This window comes from Lepisosteus oculatus, chromosome 7, assembly GCF_040954835.1.
Source record: "Lepisosteus oculatus isolate fLepOcu1 chromosome 7, fLepOcu1.hap2, whole genome shotgun sequence".
Classification (NCBI taxonomy): domain Eukaryota; kingdom Metazoa; phylum Chordata; class Actinopteri; order Semionotiformes; family Lepisosteidae; genus Lepisosteus; species Lepisosteus oculatus.
In genome coordinates this window covers 21,022,420-21,032,094 of record NC_090702.1, presented here as the reverse complement: position 1 = coordinate 21,032,094, position 9,675 = coordinate 21,022,420, and positions in this window count along the sequence as shown.

The following is a 9,675-nucleotide window of genomic DNA, read 5'->3' as shown; positions in this document are numbered from 1 at the left end:
CATAAATGGATTTTGTGATATACAAAATATTTTTTAAACAAAAAGGACCTCTTAGAGGTTCGCACAAAAGTAATAATTTAATCGAGCTGTAGATTACTGACTTCAATGCTGAGTAATAAGCAAGTATTCTTTAGTGATACATTTTGGTTGTGTCCACTGTCCACCCACCATGTCATGTTGAGATGTTTTTTTCTTCCATTCTAAACCAATATTTTAAAGCAAGGGAAGTCTGGTTTGAGGGAAGGTTTGTTTAAGGGTTACATATTAAGTGGGAGTTTGCGTTACACCCGGTGGAAGATGTGTAGTTAATTTATATAAGCCTGGAAGGAGGGGGAAGGGATTTAGCAAAGCAAACATATCAGAGCAGCGCTTAATTTTAGCAAGGTGGTGTTGTGGCTTATTGGGGGTCTTTTTAATTTATTTTCAACGTTTTTCCTACCGCGTTCGATTTGATTTGAAATCGGAGCCCGTTTCTTGTTGGCTTTACGCAACAGCTCAACAGTCTGACAAAGGGACGGCAATTCGCCTCGGGGTTGCCTATTCGGCGCCCAAACTGTTGATTCCCGAAGGACTAGGCAGAGTCGCCTTTCTGAGTCACAGCATTTTTCTGGGGGGGGTTCTGTGGTCTATCGCGTATGATACTGGAGTTAAAGTAGAGTGAATTCTAATCAATCATCTTTGGAACTGACGAATGCAAAAACAGTATTTACTGTACCAAGTTGTTTGACAACATATTTTATATTTTTAATTCGGCAATGCTAAAAAAATGCAAGTCGTAGCTACGTCAGTATGCGTAGGCTGCAAAGTAACAGGTAAACGTTTCTTTACGTTTCTGGACGGAAAAGAGACACGGTTTCGGCTATGGAGTCTTGATCTTCAAGTGTGTGAAGAAGGCTGCACAACCGATACGTTGTGTCTGTTTTCTTTTCGTTTCAGCAAAGCTAAAAAATGCAGAGACGGTGATATACCAGCAACAAACCCCCTCAAAAAAATCTCAAAAGACGTAAGAATTTAAAATAGTGTTTCCCAAGACTTGTCAAGAGTATCATCGTGCAGAGCAGGGCTCCGCCTTGTAAGGGGCAAATATGTCAGTACTGTGTGAATATATGCGCACTGAGTTTAAATAAGATTTGCAAGTCAAAAATAGTGTTGAAATACGTTATGGTGTATCTTTGAGTTGGGTTGAGGTAGTTCAAATATTACAATAACAGATAATTTAAGCATTTAAATGTTTTCCATTATCTAGAGCAGTACCCAGATGTGACTAAAACACCTGGCTATAAATCCAATTGTGGTCGCAGAAGTCATAAAAAGACTAGGCCCAACAGATAGTGGAAAAAGTGTTTACTAAAGTACTTTTCTTCAGAAAAAATAGCATTCATCAAGTGTGTAAAAGCTTTGGCACTTTGAGATTGCTTGACCCGATTTTCCTCTCTTTTCAATTTATTCTGGTTGTTGTTCAAACAGTGAAGACTTGAGAGGTTTTCATTTTATTCAGTGGGAAGTGTAAGCTGACAGAGAATTCGCATTAGAATCACTGAGCAAAACTGTGCAAACTGCCTGAATCTGCAGCTCTGATATGAAGATACATTTCACACACAAAATAATTTACTAATCCTCTCTGTGATGTTCCTTTCTTAGGGTGATTGTATGTATTGTTGTGTTCTTAATTTTGATGGGTTTGGGATTAAATGCAGTTTAGTAACTTAAATATTGGCCAGGGAAACTTTTATTGCAGCACAGGAAAATATTTACAACAACTCACTTATACAGATGGGGGTAACTGCAGTCTGTAACTGATATAACGATGATACTATAGCTGTTCCAAAGAGCTGTAATTGTGTTTCTATACCATGGCCTAGACTGCAACCTCCCAATACTGTTTCTGATGTGTTGGCCTGTTAAACACGTCTTTGTTATAACTAATAACCAGCAGAACATGCCCTGTACTTCAGGACATACTCAGTATAAGTACTGTATATGGCAGTAGGAGGTGGAAATGGTGTACAATACACTACTCCCTCCCAACTGTGCTGAGTCCCTTCAGCACCATAACTGGCTTAAACTAGGGGACATAACAATTCAGTTAACAATTAAGTCCACCATATAGAGTTGACTCAAGTAAATAAACTTTGTGTAAATAAGTGTTATGCCCGGGCGAGTCAGAGCTCGCAGCCCATGGTTTCTTCGGAAATCGGGAGCATTCTCATATTCTATCTGGGGCTGTTCGGACTTCCTGGGGCCGATTGTCCCAGCCTCCTCTGACCAATTAACGGGTGCTTTAGTCTCCATACTTAAACTCTACTCTGCCACTGATCTGGTACTCTGTCATTGAGTTACCTTCTGACAACTGTAGTGTGCCCAGCAATACTACTGTACCTTGCATCACCGAAGGATATTCTGCTTGAATTCACCTGAAAGATTCCCAGTCTGTTCTCAACTTCTTCTGACTGTCCTGAACCTGAGTAGCCAGTAGTCTTTTCAGCACGCTACCAGTCACATGGTTCCCTGCCAGTAATCGCACACAGCGGCACAGCCCCCTATCTACAGTACAACTGCCCAGAGAGTTGTGTTCGCCTTCCAATCCTATACGAACCCGGTCTCCATTCTCCACGATCTCCATCTGTCTTCTCTGTCAGCCTCCGTTAACCAACCCACTTCGGCTATGTCCGTCAGGCTCCAGCTCTCTCCGAGCCCTCACTGGCTTATTGTACTTGGGTTCTCTGGCCTGTCAGTATGAAGCGGCTGTCTCAGCCAGCTAGCTGCGTCTTAACAACATTTGACAACTGGTGAGCCAGTGAGCCACAGTCTTCCACAGTCTGATGTGGCCACTACCATTGCTGGGCAGGCCTACTGTATATGTATGAACATGTTTGAATAGGAGTGTGAGTTGTAGAGGTATTATCTTCAAGGGCTGCTCTGCATTGCCTTGCCTGTTATCCATAACTATGTGTGATGAGGGGATGAGGGTGGGGGCATGTTGTGACAACAGCCTGACAGACAAATTTGTGTTGGTATCCCAGGTGTTGGACATGATGAGCAGTGGAACTGTTCCTGCCATCCAGCAGATGGTGACTTCTGTGGCAGATCTGTCTGGGATCCAGTTTTGGATGGTGGGACCTAAGCTGTGGGTTCACTGTTGGATGACTCTAGTTCTTTATTGAATTAATGCTATGATGCCTTGGGTGTAACACTGCACGTGGATAGGGTAGCATTCAGTGTAGACAGGTGACCTTGCACAAGAGTGGATAACTTGGAGCTAAAGTTTCATGATTAACCATAGGTTTGGGCTTGCTTAAACAACCTCGGTTTTTGAACAGCTGGTGGCAACACAATTTGTATTAGTCTAGTCAGACATTTACATAAGGTTTATAGCCAGACTGCATACTGCTTAGGGGTTGCAGTCTCTTCTGTGGTCTCTTGCTTTGCACTTGCTTGTTCTGTTGCTGTATGTTTTTATTTTATAGTTTTTGTTGAATTAAAAAAATGTAAATTAAGTTGCCAGTAACTGTCACCCTCATCCAATATTGGCAGATGTTTCAGTCAACAACTTTTTGGTCGTTGGCTGTCCACCAATTTGTTTTTTTCTGCAGACAGATGCCAGTTGTTATAATGTTGTAAAGCCAGTGGACTGCTCCTTCCACACATGATGCAACTTTGCTTCCTTATCACATGACCTTCCAGCTAGCTTACCACATCACCCTTCCGTCATGTGACCTTCTATCCTACACTTCACCCACTTCATCTCACCCTCCTAGAGGCCTGCAGTGTTCCCCATTTCTTCCCCGTGGCCTTCTGATTGTTCTTTCCTCTGCAATGTTCTGCCTGTACAACAAATTGTACAGAATTAATGCAGTCCTTTCCCCTTTTTGGGTTTGGCACATTCAAATTGACTTGGCATACTGTACAGATATAATGTTTTTCTTTATGCTTCTCTGTTGTGGTATAGTTTAACTTGAACTAATTCCACAATAAAACTATTGTTCAATATAGTTTTTTTGAGATTTGGGTTAAGCAAAACTTAATTTAGTGTTACAACAAAAATATTAATCAGCAAAATATTTATTCTGGTATAGCAAAGCCTCCACATTAATATTTGTGAATGCTTTGCTATACCAGAATAAAAATTCGAATAAAAAATAAAATCGTAGTCCTTTTAAACTGGATTAAATAGCTCTAGCACAGAATGGTAACTATGTGTACGTGTTGTTCAAGTTGGTAGCTGTGTCAGCATGCCTAAGGCTGCAAAGGAACAAGTAAAGAGTCTTCTTCGGGTGGCTTTGACCCAAAGTAGGCCCCACAGCTGAAAGGTTGTGTTTCTTTTCTTCTGTTTTCAGCATAGAATAAACCTTTACTTGTTACTATGTGTACATACTGGTCGCATGTAAGCAACCAACTACTTACTGTCTCTGTTGTGTGCGCCAGACAAATCTGTCTGTGTTAAATCTCATGACCGGTATATGCCCTCTATTTGACCAGTATTCGAACAGTTTATATACAGTGTATAGTGTATATGTGGCAGTAAAGTGGAAATAGTGTTTACTTTTGGTAAAGTACAATATATTGAATGTACAGTATGTGGCAACCATTTTATGCCTTGTTGTATAACTATGACAAATATGTGACAAGAGTGCAGAGGAATAGGGAAATAAGTTAATGTGGTCACTTTAGATTCAATATAAATTTTTAAAAAATAAAGACAATACAATTGGGTAAAAAAAGTGAATTTGCTATATTCAGCTGTTTTTTTAATTGAATGGCAAAAATGTCAAAATCTTCAAGTGCACATTCTGTTTTAGGACTTTATAATAGGAATCTGAAAGCACATTTGCATAAAAATGAATCTCCTCACAAAATAAAACAAGGAAACATACCCGCTGTTTTCGTACCACATATGGCTGTCAGTGGCAATTATGGGCCACAACAATGGAAAATTCAGAATGTCTGACTTTGTAATTTCACAGCACACAAAAACAACAGCAATGCCTGTGATACTTTACTAAGTTTAGAGTTTTGCCCACCACACTTGCATCTGCATGTGATATTTACATTGATATTGTCTGAACATACAAATGAAAATGCTCTATATTTAATGTTTTTTATATACTATACATGTTTTGCAGTGACATAATACTTATACAAGGGACTTAGTAACAAACTGTCTCCAAACATCCTTTGTTGCTCCAGGAAACAGATGCAGTAACAGTTATTGCAGTGTGAGCCATTTCCAATTAGGTGACCTGAAGCTCTTGCACAAACCATACTTACGAAACAGATGCAATCACCTACACTCAAAATGTAGTGACATATTTTAATTATTTTACACAGTTTGCTGGCTTGTGAATGAGAAGTGTTAATGTTGTGCAATCGGAGTCTTATCTGTTTCTCTCTTACCCAATGGCTGGTTTTCACCCAAAGCTGAAGAAGCGAAAATTTAAAGTTCACTCAATGGTATGTAAGGTGAGGCTTGACTTGATGTGTTTGGCTTCCCCCTACTCATACACTTCCATAAAAAAATCGAATCTGGCTTCATTTTCCTGGGGGTGCTTTCCTGATCTCAACCTGATCTCATAGACAATGGTAGTACCCAGCAATGTGGCCAATATGAACACTGGTGACTACAGCAAATGTGCAAATGGTTTTCAGGGTAAAAAAGCATGCCCTCTGTAGTATTATTTGCCGTCACAAATGTTACTGGTCCGCAATGTAAAAAATATTTACAATAGAGTTACCAGAGCTAGTTACTTAACTTATACTTATACTGTAGGTCACTTAACATGTACTGTGAGTGGGAAAAACATCCTGTGCCCCACCTCCAAGTCAAAGACTAGGAAACAGGCAGGTACTTAAAAAACAATGTTATTTATTAATGTCTGTGTCCATATGTGTTAGAATTTTAGCTGCAATTCCTTTGATATGGCTTTAATAAACTCAGTTTTTTTTCCCATGTGTTTAGATTTACTTACATTTAAAAATTAATTCAGCTACAGCGTAATGCTTCGGATTGAGCTCTCCAAAACATCAAAAGCAGAACTACATTTATTTCTAGCATGGAAATGTTCTCGCATTTTTAACTTTCCTGCAGTTTGTTGTTCCAGCAAATTATCCAAATTAAATTCTGGCATATGCTGATGGACATGTCATTTTCTTTCCACCAGCAGGAGAAAATGAGAAGACAGAGACACAAGGCAGGTAGATGTAAATTTATTTTGTGCTGTCGTGGGCTGTGCCTGTTTCCATGGATACATAGGCACTACAAACTTTTGCTCACGGTATACAAATCACGCATCCTCGCATCTGACAGATTACAAATGGCAAACTACAAAAACGTAAACACTGATGCATTTTCAGACTCATTAATGTGTCTCCTGTTTTTCTCCCTCAAAATATTTAAATTCACGTTGTAGTGTAGATAAGGGAAAATGTTGACTTTAACAGCATATTTTATAGCAAGCTATGTTTTTTAATCTTGTGAAAACCAGTGTTGTGGTTTCATTACCATGGACTGGAGAATGGCAAAACAAATTAAGCAGCATTGTATAAAATAATCTCCAATCAATTGATGACCATGTCTCTTCAAATTCAATAGTGAATAATGCACAACACAGGAAGAGAATTGATTTCCTGGACAACATCAATGCAAATCGAAGTAATTCACGAACACCAACGCAGAAACTAAGAGCTTTCTTCAATGTAACCTTATTAACATTGATGAAAGCCTACACGTTTGATGTCTGTGGTTGTGTAAACGCATGGTTTTTAAAGGAGCAAAGACGTTTAATGAAATGAACCATCAGAATGGAATTTTTAAGTAGTTTTGCCATGTCTTTCTCTTCAATTAATGTGTGAGGCTGGAGCATAATTACTTTACCAGGTGATTAATAAACTGTTCCCTTCACTGTCAGTTGAAGTCCACATTAAAACATTTGGAACCACATTTCAAATCTTAACTTTTTTTCTCTAATACATTGTAAGGCATAGTGAGGCTCTTCAATGTATTGGTCCCTATTAATATGCCCTGAAGGAAGAATGCAAAATAATTTGCAATCATGCATCCAATATAACTGGTTTAACCACTTCACCTAGACATCTGTGTTTTTAACTGCCATATGCGAGGCTTTCATAAAAGTGACTTGCAGCCAAATTCAATATTTGGAATTTAAACCTCTTCATAGCAGTAAGGAAGTGCTGAATTTTTAAGTACAGTTTAGTCTTTTTTTTCACTTTTCTATATTCTCCTTTCCTATATGGAGTATACAGTATAGATTTGAACAAGTCATAGGTTTATTCCATGCTGAAAGGAGAAGAAAGAAAACACAACATTTCGGCCATGGAGCCTTCTTCAGGTGTCACGGCTGAAGGCTCCACGGCTGAAACGTTGTGTTTTCTTTCTTCCCTTTTCAGCATGGAATAAACCTATCACTTGTTCCTTTGTAGCCTACGCATGCTGACGCAGCTGACCACCTGATATATATAGACAGTATGAAGTTGTTTAAAAGCTTCATATACCTTTTGCTGAAAAATATATATTTAACTCACCATGAAGCTGTTATGTCAACAAAACACCAGGTGACAACAACTAAAACAAATGATTATTCCTTCTTGTCATTATGCCATACAGACAAGATTTGTATTCTTGGGATGTTGTTGGCATATGCACCCTTTGGCACTTGGCCATAAAACCCTGTACCTCTTTCAAAGTTGCCATTGGCCTCTTGGTAGCACATCTGATCAGTCTCCTTCTTGATTAGTTATCCAGTATGCCTGGTCTAGGCAGGGTCTTGATGGCGCCATACGCCTCCCACTTGTTAATAATCATCTTCACCGTGCTTCAAGGGTTTCGGTCCCTTTCACAGTTTGTCATACAGTACCTATCTTCTGCTCTGTGGCTTTTCACAACATTGTCCCACTGTTCTGTTGATAGCTCCTTTGTGCTCAAGTCTTTCCTTCAAATGCACTACCCAAGGAACTGCTGAATTTATCCCGACATCATGTGAAACACTGCCATTTAACACAGGTGGAGGCTAATTAATTAGGAATGAGATTTTGAAGACAACTGGATACCCCTAAGCAAATTTAGGATTATTATTACAAGGTGGTTTATCAAGGTAACATTTATCCAACCGGGATAATTTAGTTGTCATTTATAATTACTTTTCTAAACTTTTTTACAATATTTTTGCAGGTGGAAGTTGGGAGTTGGGATATGTATTTAAATTTAAAACAGCTATTTTAATGCATTTTTCATTTCAGGCAACAAAAAGTGAAACTTTTGAAAGGGGGTGCAAATTTTCCAGAGGCAGTGTACACACAGTGGTATAATTCAGTAAATAAAAACTGTATGTGGTATCAGAAATAATTCTTAACATCTTTTAAATTAGACCTGCTGTGTGGCTGTGATGGTTGTTATTCCTCTGATTTAATATCTCACGGTGCCACACATTTTTGTTTCATTTTTCATCATCAACAGGTTTATTTTGAAATGCTCATAAGCTTCTTAATGATTGTTTGTGTTTTGCTATATTGTGCTTTGAAATATAATGCAATTACTCCTAATCATGAAGCTAGTTCAGCATTCATAGACTACATCAGTATTCAATATTGGGAGTTTGGTATACAGATAAAAAAATGCTTCCTTGTTGCAGTGTTCTGAAAAGAGAAATAAGGAAATAATTCTAAAATGCTTTCCTTTGTTTCTACATCAAATAGAATGATTGATTTTCCATCAGTTGACAAATATCTATTTTACAAATAGACTCCCACAAGTTTATGTAGGTGTAACAGGGATCATTGGTACTGACTCACTTCATAACAGAAGTTTGCGTTATCCCCTTAGAATCGAGGGTGGAGACTTTTCCTTCAGCCAGAGTCCAGGTCTTTGGGGAGTAGAGTGGTGTTATGTGGCTCTGAAACTGGAATGTCCATGAGTGGCCAGCAGGAGGCTCTGACAGGGGCTTGGTTGAACTTAACACCTAGTCCCAGAGCTGAACAGTAGTAGGAGGTAGGCCCTTAACCCCAACTGCTCCAGGGGCGCCGTATAAATGGCTGACCCTGCGCTCTTATCCCAAGCTTCCTCCCTGTCTGTGTCTCATGGAGAGCAAGTTGGGGTATGCGATAAGACAAATTCTTAATACAAGAAATTGTATATGACCAATAAAGTGATCTTATCTTATCTTAATGTGAGTTCTGCTTTTGCATTTCCTTAACACGTTGAAAGTTACTGTTCAACATTTGTGTTCCAATCAAGCAACATGCTAATTTAATTAAGGGCTAAATTTGTACTTTGAGGTACCATGTAGAAGAAAACCAATCAAGGCAGGCAAAGCTCATTTTATACAGGGATTAGAATTTGTTTGCCAGATATGCCAAATAGCAGATATTGTTGCAAACAATTTGTTGTGTTAACAAAAAACACATTTAACTTGCATTGTAAGAGTTTTAATGGTGTAGGGGAGGTGTGAATACAGAAGACACTGATAGAGAGTAATTTGCAGGACCGATTATCACAGGATGAGCTGAAAAGGTGATAATTGTAGGCAGGAAGACTGACAGCAATTAAACAACAGTAGAGAAAAACAACAAGCACATTATCCTCATCAGGTATAGAACTCAGTTGAAATAAAAAAAAGGTGTTTAAACCATTGATCTTCAACATATGCGACATGTGGAGCACCC